We start from the raw sequence: 11,908 nt of genomic DNA on the forward strand, positions 1-11,908 counted from the left end.
CGCCATCACTGCTCTAGGCTGATCCTGCATTGAACAGGGGGCCCATATATGGCCCCTTCCAACTCTATGATTCTGTAATTCTGTCTCCTGATCTGGAGAGGAGGAAAAGAAGCAGCTCAAATATATCAACAATACATGGCAACACTCTTCATCAGACCCTAGGAACGGCTGTTCCCAGGACATATTGATCACTGGTAGCTCCTGACCTCCCAGTTGTAAGTTGTAAGCAAGCTGATCCTTCCTTAATGCTCTAAGACTAAGGCTGCAACTGTAGGCAACCTTGCCTGGAAGTAAGCCACACTGAACAGACTGGGAATTTCTTCTGAGTACACATGGAGAGAATTGAGCTGCATGGCTCCAATCCCATCTCTAGTTTGCCAGATAAAACATTCATATGGAGGTTGAGCTCCATTGTGGCCACATCCTGTACACATTCCTGGGATCAAACCCCACTAAACGTAGTGTCATTCATAGGATGGAAGGGCAACACTGCAACACTGTGCACACATTTACCTGGGAGTCAATTCCTTTTAAATCAAAGGCAATTTACTTCCAAGTAAATGCACTTAGGACTGGACTTCAAAGTTCTGTACTGTTAATTTCTCTTGGGATGCAAGACTTGAAAAGACCTCAAATATTGCCTATAAAGCACATAAATATTGCAAAATAAAATATAGGCGTATTTTGAAGTTACACATTACATTCTTTACTAACAATTATCATTTAGGTTGCAAAACCAAACCTGCTGCCATAACAACCCTATGAAGTAGGTCATTATTATTCCTATTTTTTAGGCAGAGAGAGCAAATTGCTAAAGTCTCAGAGTCCGAGGTGGATTTTGAGTGTATATGACAAGTTTGTAAATATATATATATTTGAAATTTCTGCTTAAATAACCACAAGTGAACATCAAACCACAGGGCTGTATGCAGCGATGCACGAGTGGAAACGAAAATGCATTTAGTGTTCTGCTTGCATCAGCCATTGCGCAGCAGCTGTAGCGCTTTAGTGTCATTTTTTAACAAAATCAGAACGTGTGTGGAAGCAGCGGAAGGTCCGGCAGATGGTTCCCACGATTTCATTTAGACTGTTTTCGAAATGCCACCGAAAGAACTGCCTTGTGCACTGTCTTGCACTTGTGGAAAAGGCAGTGAGAGACAGAATCGCCTTCTTTCAACACAAGCCGACAGCAGGGGCCAATTTTGCCACTGCTGCTTGCACAGGGACCCTTACGCACGTGGAGGTCTTCTGGGGGAATCCCACACAATGCAGAAGATGACAACTGAAGGTATTTTATGCTTTCAGAAGAGACTGATCTGCCTACTCATCCCTGTAAATACCGCATTTACTGAAAAGGAGGATGAAAAAAGTCATGCACACCCCCCCACACACAATTATTATTGGGCATAACTGTGACTTGTATGCAAACGTAAGATGACTCCCTCTTTTTATTGATGGCATACTTGGGGAAAAGCCCAGGTCTTACTTTGAGTAAATACCATTCTTGTAAGCTACAAGTGGTTTTTTCTTCAGCAGAAAGAGCCTTTCCCCCAGAATAATCTCCTGCCAGGGTCTGACAAGAGGACCACAGAAATGGTGGCAAAACTGATCTCATGGCCACTAAAACATCATGCCCAATCTTGACAGACTGGAACCCGAAGACCTGCATGTAATTTTTGTAACAGGCATACTGCTATTTTAGCTGACATTTAAAATGTACTAGTTCCATCCTCTTAATCTGTGAACCTTTCATTATGAATTGTATTGATATGTGTACTGCATGTTCCTGAATATTTGTACTGGATCCAGCCTGAGTAAGTCCAACAAGCTGTTTTGATCTATGGACTATTTTATTGAGAAATTGAGAAAAGCCTCCTCCACTGGCATAACTTTTTGCCCCAGAAGAAGTCTCCCACACCACACAGCAGACTGCCGGCATGTATGCTGCTGTGTAAACTGTAAGCTCTGGGTAGAGACGTAAGTATTTACAAGTCACCTACTGTGTTCACTGATGGCACAAAATATTAGTTTTAGAGTAATCAGCACAACAATTAGCAACCAAATGGCAACACCTTATAGACCAGGAGGAACTGGAAACATTTTATGGAACTGCAAATCAAGTGTTAACAGGAAATCCTGGAGCAGTAAACATATGTACAGTGTACAATCTTTAAATAAAAAAACACAGCTTACAAAATATATAACCTAAACACACTAAACGTCAGTCACTCGATTTAATCCATGGCCAGCCTTTTGTTGGTCTGAAAGAACCTCCTGCAATTCTCATTGCAAACTCCAAGAAGTTCAGCAAATGTATTAGGGGAAATGCAGTTCGGCTGCCTTTCCCTCCTACATTTACCCTTTAAATTTTCCCTGTGTTGTCCATTTGAGAATATACAGCCCATGCACACAGGGCATCTGCAAAACCCACAAATGATTTTATCCAGAGAGGCATAGTGAAGCAAACAGACTAGTGAGAAGCCTGTGTGTGAGAGAGAGAGATGAAAGGAGAAAGAGAAACACTGAGTCTGAGAAAAAATCCCAGCTTGGCTTTGGATCTTGTTCACCAGAGCAGCAAATATAAATACTTCACAATTTAAGGGACAGCCTCCACAATGTTAGTCTTCCTTGAAACCCTACTGCCTATGCTAAGTAGAGTCCAGAAAGATTTCAGATTTAGGAATGACAGTGAATGTCTGTATCACATCCAAAATTTCTAATCACCTGAAATTTAGAAGCCCAAAAAGAAGTGATGATGTTTCTGTTCTTTTAAGGCTTCTAAATTAGAAATTTTGGGTGCAATCTGGACATATACCTATATCTCTATATATAGATATATCGATATTTCATGCCTTGCAAGAGTTGTCCGGCTTTGTTTTCTCAGCTCCATCCTTTCCACCCCCTCCCCCTCCTCCAGAATTCAATCGAAGATTTGATACCCAAAGGCTCTGACCAGTGATGTTCAGGGCCAGCCTTCTGCACTCTGCCTGAGAAACCAAACAAGATCTACAAACCATTATGCAGCTTCTCCTTCCCCCAAATCTCTCCTCTGCTTTTGAAAGCAGAACTCACTCTACTGACTTCAAAGTTTTTTCCCAACAGATGCTTCTTTTCTTTTTTAAGAGTCTGTGAACAAATATCACGCAAATACTTACGGTTCCCAGTGATTTCCAGGAGGGAAGAAAACCAACTTAACTGGAGGAGACATCAAGAGATGTGGGACAAAAAAAAGGTCACATAAACATGAGAATGTTGCCGAATGTGGCAAAACAATCATCAGGGCAACAGACGTTCCGGCAATGACCCAACACCATCGGCACTTGTGAGAAAACAAGTTTTGACAGCCAAAGAAAGATGTTCCAAGCCTGCTATTGTTTGAGACAATTCGGCACTGCCCATTTCTCCGCCCCCTGTTACGATGCACGAACATTATATGCATCTCGACCGCTCGGCAGGGGGACACGAGGTTCTCCTTTCATGGCCGAGCTTTATGAATAGCAAGAACGTGAAATGTGTGGTCCAATCCCTTTGCAGCTGCAGCCTCCCAATCTCCCTGACCCTATCGGGCAAGCCAATTAATTTATTAAAATACTTTGAGTAATAAAACATCTCACCCATCTTTCCTATTCCCCTTCCACCCCTGTCATGTCTCCTCCTCCTAGAAATAATCACATCAGTAGACCACTGGGGGGAAACACATCCACTGAAACAAAGCCTCATATTGACTAGGATGGAATTTCCTTCCAAGTGAAAACATTTATTACTTTGCCAAAAACCTCCCAAAAATCAACCCCAAACACAGCTAAATAGCTCAAGCTGTATAATATCCTATTGATCTCTTGGGAGGTACAGTTGTACTGCTATAGGAAACAAATCCCACATATTTCTGTCCTGTAAGTTGTAATGCTACCAATCCATTCGATGACTTTTTTAGGTTGATCTGAAAGAATGTGTAAGTCTGAAACTGAGGGAAGAAATGACACAACACACCCAATTTTCCAATTCAAATGGCTTCCCTTCTAAATTTCTTTCACTAATTCATTAATATAGTTTTGAATTCTGGCACCCTCCCAATTTCCTCTGAATTTCATATATTGCGAATTTCCTATTCTTCTGTGTAGAAATCAACATGGGTGTATACTGCATGTACATGTGCTAAGAATCTGTGATCAATTATGGCTTTCCAGTGCCAGCTATCACCGGTTACACATGTGAATGGCAATTAATCTCTATGGCAGTGCCATTCTGCTAACGTGATGCAGTTAAGTGCCATGTACCTTAATATCACTGCTAATGCTAATTATTCTAAAATTTAGCATCCCTTCTACTACACAATTTGTCAAGGGCCTGTAAGAGTCAGGAAAGGTATTATTGGATGGAGGGAATATGAATTATAACTCCAACTAACCAGTTTATACCCACACAGCCATGAGCGTTCAAGCACCCCTCTTCCCCACACCCTCCAAATTCTGGAGATACCAGATAGCCATCAGCAAGGCATCTACCAAGGACCCACTAAAGCCATGTAGAATTCATTGCTAGCGGAGGCAGAGATGGTTTTAAGAGGGGGTTAGACAGATCTGTGGAGGACAGCCATGGTGAAGAAAGGGAACCTCCATATTCAGAGGCAGTCAACCCCCAAATCCCAGTGCCAGGAGGCAATATCAGGGGAGGGCTTTGGCCTCTACGCCCTCTTGGTTGGACCTCCACAGAAGCTGGTTGTCCACTGTGTGAAACAGGATGCCAGGCTAGACGGACCACAAGTCAGATCCACAACAACAGCTATTATGTTCTTCGATTCCAACTGAGCGTCGTGGACTAAGGCTTGGTAGATGTGGAATTTTCTCCCATCCCCATAACACTAGTCCTTATGGTTCCTAACTAAAAACTAAATTTAGGAAAAAGTAAAAACACAATGCATAACTTACATAATTTACTGTCGCAAACTTTAAAAAAGATTAGACAAATGCACGGGTCTACCAACAGCTTCTAGTCTGACGGTGCAAACCTGTGCATGTTTACTTGAGTAAGACCCACGGGATACTGGAACTTACTTCTGAATAAACCTACACAGGACTGCGCTCTTTACTACTAAGTGAACACTGAACAGGATATGCTTGAGACAAAGAACCGGGTCGGTAGCTCTTCCCTTCTTTCTTGCCCTGCCTGTGGGCATTCACCGAGCATCCTCATGGGTGGCCCTTGCTGAGCTCAGTGGCTTTTTCATGTGCCCGGGCACGCTTCTTCCTCCTGGTTCACACCACCTTTGCCTTGTACCCGTCATCAGGATGGGGAAGACCCGGGTTCAAACCCTCACCCACCTTGCACAAAAAGGAGAGTCTCCTAAGCCGCCTTGAGGTCGCTGCTGGAAAGCGGGGGCAGAGATGGCACAGACAGGCAAAGCGAGCCAGCCTGGCGTGGGGGCCAGCGGGTCGGGCGAGGACCCCAGAGACCCCAGGCTGGACCCCCCCCCCTCAGCTGGGCGGCAAGTCGCTGTCCTACCTCGCAGGGCTCTCCTGAGGGCGGGACGGAGGAGCCCCGCCTCAGCGCGCCGCCTCAGCCCTCTGGACCCGGCGTCCCCCTCCGGTGCGGGCTGCCCTTCCCCGGCCCGACCCCTCCTCGCGCCTTCCGGCTCTGGCGCGCCCACCCCCCTGTGGCAGCAGAGGCGGAGCGGCGACCACCAGGAAGGACCCTCCCCCTGCTGGCTGGCTGGCTCGCCCCCTCCCCCCAGAAACGGGGGGAGGGGCCGCAAAAGACCTCACCTGCAAAGCGCGCGCGAGCTCGCGCGCGCTTTGCAGGTGAGGTCTTTTGCGGCCCCTCCCCCCGTTTCTGGGGGGAGGGGGCGAGCCAGCCCGCCAGCCAGCCAGCAGGGGGAGGGTCCTTCCTGGTGGTCGTGCCTGTGTGTGTGCGTGTGGGGGTGTCCCTGTCCCCGAAAGCCCCGCGCCGGGCGGCGGCGTCTGGCGCGCCTCGCGCCCTTTGCGCGCTTGGCGCCCCGCGCGGGATGCTGCCGGCCGAGCGGCCCGCTGGGGCCACACGGACCCCCCTTTGCGAGGGGAGCGGGACCGAGGAGAGAGACCCCCCCCCCCAGCACGGCCGCCGGGAGAGGGAGGGGAGCCGCGGCCCTCGAGCCCCCTGGCCTGCCCCCCCCCCGCGCCCTTCCCCGCATCTCTCACTTCGCTCGTGCCCAAACGCACCTGCGCGCCCGGTGCGGACCGGCCGGGCTTCGGAAACTCCCGGCGCTTACTGGGGGGAAACGGAAGAGTACCTTTTAATCTGATCTAGACGACATTGCTAACATTAAGAAATGTACTCAATTACATTAATAGCACGTTGTGATTGAAACTTAATTGAGATATAAGAATAACTAAGATCAGACCCTATCACGAGGGGATAGAATACTTTATTATACTTTAGAATACTTTATTACACTGGTTCCCAAATTGGTTCCTAAATTAAGGTCCGCGAAACAAAGTTATAAACCCGTAACAAATTAATATTTTCAATTAAAAGTTCTCTATTATAAAATATATATATTCAAATATTATTCTAAGTTTAATGTTTCGCTAACCGTTATGATTAAAGTTTATTTTCAAATTCCCGGAATTTTTATTTTGGACCTTGGGGTCCCTGCACCGAACAAAAAAGTCCTAGTGGTCCCTGGTCAAAAAAAGGTTGGGAACCACTGCTTTAAACCCATCCTTCCCCTAAGGCACTGGTTCCCAACCAGGGGTCCGTGGACCCCCAGGGGTCCGCGAGAACTAAATTAAGGTCTGCGAAACAAAGTTATAAACCCATAATAAATTAATATTTTCAATTAAAAGTTCTCTATTATAAAATATATATATTCAGATATTATTCTAAGTTTAATGTTTCACTAACCGTTATGATTAAAGTTTATTTTCAAATTCCCGGAATTTTTATTTTGAACCTTGGGGTCCCTGCACCGGACAAAAAAGTCCTAGTGGTCCCTGGTCAAAAAAAGGTTGGGAACCACTGCTTTATTAAGAGGCGGACGGAGGTGATGAGGAAGTCAATAAATTTTCCTTTATTTTTTATTTTTATTTAGCACTTAAATAACTATAACAACCTTACTTATGATTTAGTTTTTTATATTACCTTTATTGTTGTTTGTTAACATGGAAATTTTATATTATAAAAACCAATAAAAAATTTCACAAAAAAAAAAAAGGAAACTCCCCGCGCTTCCACGACTCTCGGGTCTCAGACTCGGGGCCGCCGGCGAGAGGCCTGCGCTCCTCGGACCCCCGCGAAGTCGAATGCCAACCCGTGCGCGGGAGTGTTTCGTAGGTGTACCTTTATAATGCTAGGAAAGCCGTCAGAAGAGACAGGGTCCTCTACTCTTGGATCTGATCCCTAATGTAGTATTCATATCATTGACTGAAAGAAGATTGAAGTATGTTATAAAGTGGTCAAAGGTAAAACGGATTTAATGATAATATTAGGATCAGAAGTCAAAAAGGGCAAGAGTCCAGTAGCGCCTTAAAGACTAACAAAAATATTTTCTGGTAGGGTATGAGCTTTCGTGAGCCACAGCTCACTTCTTCAGATTCAGATTCAGTATCTGAAGAAGTGAGCTGTGGCTCACAAAAGCTCATACCCTGCCAGAAAACATTTTTGTTAGTCTTTAAGGTGCTACTGGACTCTGGCCCTTTTTGACTACTGCAAACAGACTAACACGGCTACCCTCTGTGAATTAGGATCAGAAGTTATTAACGATGGAATATGCAATTTTATTTGGAGGTGGAAGGAGGTGATGGGGAAGTCAGCGTAGTAGTCAATTAATTTATATTATTAACAATAATTTTTGGATTATGTCTTTTATGGTTTTTCTTTTTAATTGTTGTTAAATTGTGACTTATATTGAAAAATTAATAAAAATTATATTAAAAAAAAGAAGAAGAGACAGGGTCCTCTTATGACAACCCCCGTGGGACTTTGGGGTCATACTTTGAACGATTTGTTATGCCAATAAAGTTTTTTTTGAATTGAATTGAATTGACTTTGGGGTCTCCCTTCTGCATACCCTGGTTCTCCTTGCACAGCTGCGCTGCTTGGTGCCAGCGGTTTGCCCATTCCTGCCACCGTCCAAGACAGTGCAATTGTGTTATGGCCAGTACCCCAAAAGCCCCATCAATTGCACCTTGCACTCAAAATGGCAGCCATTGCTCACCGAAGGCCAGGGCTGCCAGGTCCCTCTTTGCCACTGACGGGAGGTTTTTGGGGTGGAGCCTGAGGAGGGCGGGGTTTGGGGAGGGGAGGGACTTCAGTGCCATAGAGCCCAGTGGCCACAGCAGCCATTTTCTCCAGGGGAACTGGTCTCTATATCGGCTGGAGATCAGTGGTAATAGCAGGAGATCTCCAGCTAGTACCTGGTGGTTGGGAACCTTACCAGGTAGGCCAAATATAAATTGTGCATCAAAAATGCCATCTGCACAAGAAGAACCTTCACCATTGGCAGGCAGAGCATCCAAAACAGCAACTGTGCAATATGAGGAATTTTGCATACCCCTAAAATGCCAACAGTTCTCCACAAAATGCCCACCGTCCAGTATGCTTTCTTCTGGTATCTGTAGCTCAATGCATGCAATGACATCTTCAAGACCAACAGACTAGTGCCTAGCCAGCATTGGGCAATTTTGCACACCCCTGTCCTGGGATATTTGGGCGGGAATTATAGCACAGGTTGTTGTCCCAGGTGACCAGAGAACCTCAGAAATTGCACCATTCTATTTTTCATTCAGGTCCCTGAATAGCCAGCATTTCTCAGGTACCGGTATGTGTTTTTTTTAAAGCCCAGACTTTTCCTAAAGAGCGTAATCTTATTGGTTCTTGTAGGTTATCCGGGCTGTGTAACCGTGGTCTTGGTATACCAAGTCCACGGTTACACAGCCCGGATAACCTACAAGAACCAATGAACTCTGACCGTGAAAGCCTTCGACAAGCGTAATCTCAGTTAGCAAAAACGGGTTTGAGGGGTTACACACACCCTTCTGCATGTTCCCAGTCTGAATTACAGATGCACATAGCCTGGAGATCTCCTGAAATTACAACTGATCTCCCAAGGAAAGGAACCAGTTTCCCTGGAGATCATGGCTGCTCTGGAGGGTGGGCTCTGTGGTATTATATCCCACCTAAGAGCCTCTCCTTGTCAAACCCGGCCTTCCACAGGTTTCAGTCTCCACATTTCCAGGAATTTCCCAGCCCAGAGCTAATCTGGTGAACTGGATTTGTTCCACACTCCAAGCCAGCTGGGTGACCTTGGGCTAGTCACAGCTCTGTTAGAGCTCTCTCAGCCCCACCTACCTCACATGGTGTCTGTTGTGGGGAGGGGAAGGGAAGGTGATTGTAAGCCAGTTTGAGTCTCCCTTAAGTGCAGAGAAAGTCGGCGTATAAAAACCAACTCTTTTTCTGGAAACCCTAGCTGCTCATGCAATTTACCTTTTACAGATTTAACAGATCTTTGTGATTTTTGTCACATCTGTTACGTGCCTCACAAGTCACATTCAAACATTTCCTACATACTTTCTTGCTGGAGAAATAGACATGCATAGAGCATCATCTGATTTTTGTCCTACACACCTGCTGTGAACTGTGTGTACTTTCTAAAATAGGGATGGGGAATGTCCGGCCCGGGGGCTGCATACGACCCCCAAGGACATTTTCAGTGGCCCTCTGGAACTCCAGGGCCCAGCCGCAGAGGTGCAGCACAGTGCGGCCCTCCCCGAGGGTGTTCCTGGGGCCGCGGCGTCCTTTGGACCTCCTCTTGTCGACTGTTGGTTAGCAAGAGGAGCGGGAGGGAAAGGACGCTTCCCCCAAGGCTGCCCAGTACAGTCCCAGCATGCGGGAACGCCGCGGCACACTGTAAGCCCCTCTCGCTGGCTGTCAAGCGGCGAGCGGGGGGAGAGGCTGGTGGCTCCCGGCGGCGGAACGTGCATGCGGGAGCCGATCGGGCTTGGAGGGCCTTTTCTAGACTCGGGGTGGGGGGGTGGGAGGGCCTGGAGGCTGGGGCCTGGTCGTGCGGGGCTGCGTGTGCTGCCGTGTGTGTGTGTGTGTGTGTGTGTTGGAGGAGGCGGGGAGCCTGGGGCCCGGTTGTGTGGGGCCTGTGTGTGTGTGGGGGGGGGGAAAGGCTTTTCTCTCTTCCTCTTTTTCTGTCACTCTCCTTTCTCCACCTCTCTCCCTCGTCTCTTTCTTTGTCTGTCTCCTTCCGTCCTTTTCTCCCCCTCCATTTCTCTCTTTTCCTTCCTTCCTCCCATCCTTCCCTGAGGATCAGCTGCGGGCTGCCCCCCTGGCGCCTCGTTTGCCTGGGGCCCACCACTGGCTGCCCTCCCGCCTGGGAGGGAGGGGGAGCGGGGGTGCCCTCCAGGCCTTCTCTGTGTAGCATCCCCTGTGGTTGCCAACCTCCAACCTCCAGGTGGTTGTAGAAAGAAAACAGTAGTCTCTAAGCCAGAGATTATGTTGTTACAACTTGTATTAACACCAAAGAAAAATTATATCCAAAGTTTCACAAAAATTTCAGTGACGTTATACATTCATAACACTTATTAGTGATGATTCAGCAACATTACAGACAAAGCTACAAAGTCAATGGAGCCGTTTGATTCACGGCAAAAAACCACCAAGGTACAGTCCTTAATACAACTGCGTTCCTGTGTTGCTGGGTGATAGTAAGGTCCTTAGTGTCTGTAGCTTTGTGGTTCTGACGATTCCCCTTGTGAAATGGGGTGCAGTTATAGCCCTGTTTCGATCATTTAGGCCTTCCTCAGGAACCACTATGATATATATTACAATATTAATATATTATAACATAACTGTCTGTATATATGTTATGTATATAGCCATGTTGGCATAGGTTATATGGAGATTTATAATATTCAATTATTTTAACTTCTGTTTATGATACATACATACATAAGTACAGTCAAAAACTTAAATATATAAGACATTTTAAAGAGAAAAAGATTATTACTTACATGCTAGCTGGTCAATAACCTGCTTTTGTGTTGGCAGGGGGACAAAGTCCTCCCTGAGTTCTTAACCACTTTCCCTGACAAAGGCTTGTTAGTGGTTGCATGCATCTGTGCGATTCCTCTTAAAGCTACAGTTCACTTTAAGCTAAAGATAGCAGGACATATCGAGTGTTGTGTTATGTCCATGTGGAAATAACGTGTTAAAAATGAATATATTTAGTTTCTTGACATCTTAGTATCAAATCTACATCTACCTTATCATTATTCTGTTTGATGTATCACCAAATCACAAAAAAAGAAAGATCCCCATTTGTATGATTTTTATCAAGAAAATGTTGTGTGAGGGGTGCGTCCATTACACATTTCCTAATTCTTGAGTGATGTTCCGCAATGCGATATTTTATTTGTCTATTCGTCTTGCCAATGTACCAAAGTTGACAGGCACATTTAATTGCATAAATCAATTTTTTTGATTCACAATTATTAAAACTATTAATTGTGATATTGTCAAAGGCTTTCACGGTAAGAGTTCATTGGTTCTTGTAGGTTATCCGGGTTGTGTGACCGTGGTCTTGGTATTTTCTTTCCTGACGTTTCCCCAGCAGCTGTGGCAGGCATCTTCAGAGGAGTAACACTGAAGGACAGTGTCTCTCAGTGTCAAGTGTGTAGGAAGAGTAATATATAGTCAGAAAGGTTTGAGCTGAATCATTGTCCTGCAAAAAGTATCAAAGGTAATGTGCTAATCATTGTCCTGTAAGTATCAAGATAATGTGCTAATGAGGGTGTGGTATGTTAATATGGAACCATTGTATCCTGAAGTGATCTGTTAATGTGTGAATCCAAAGCTAATCTGCATGGCTATTGTGGACTGTACAGACCATTGTATCCTGAAGTGATCTGTTAATGTGTGAATCCAAAGC

At 45.6% G+C, this 11,908-nt stretch overlaps 1 protein-coding gene across 1 annotated transcript in view; it reads right to left on the reverse strand.

The window, feature by feature from the left end:
* The window catches only part of GJC1 (gap junction protein gamma 1), a 48,125-nt gene extending 44,893 nt beyond the window's left edge, over nt 1-3,232 (reverse strand). Inside the window, exon 1 of the mRNA XM_056863313.1 lies at nt 3,156-3,232. The gene's annotated coding sequence lies outside the window, so the exon portion shown is untranslated. The remainder of the gene's footprint in view (nt 1-3,155) is intronic.
* Nucleotides 3,233-11,908: the final 8,676 nt, after the last annotated feature.

The sequence above is a fragment of the Euleptes europaea genome, chromosome 18 (genome assembly GCF_029931775.1).
Source record: "Euleptes europaea isolate rEulEur1 chromosome 18, rEulEur1.hap1, whole genome shotgun sequence".
Lineage (NCBI taxonomy): Eukaryota > Metazoa > Chordata > Lepidosauria > Squamata > Sphaerodactylidae > Euleptes > Euleptes europaea.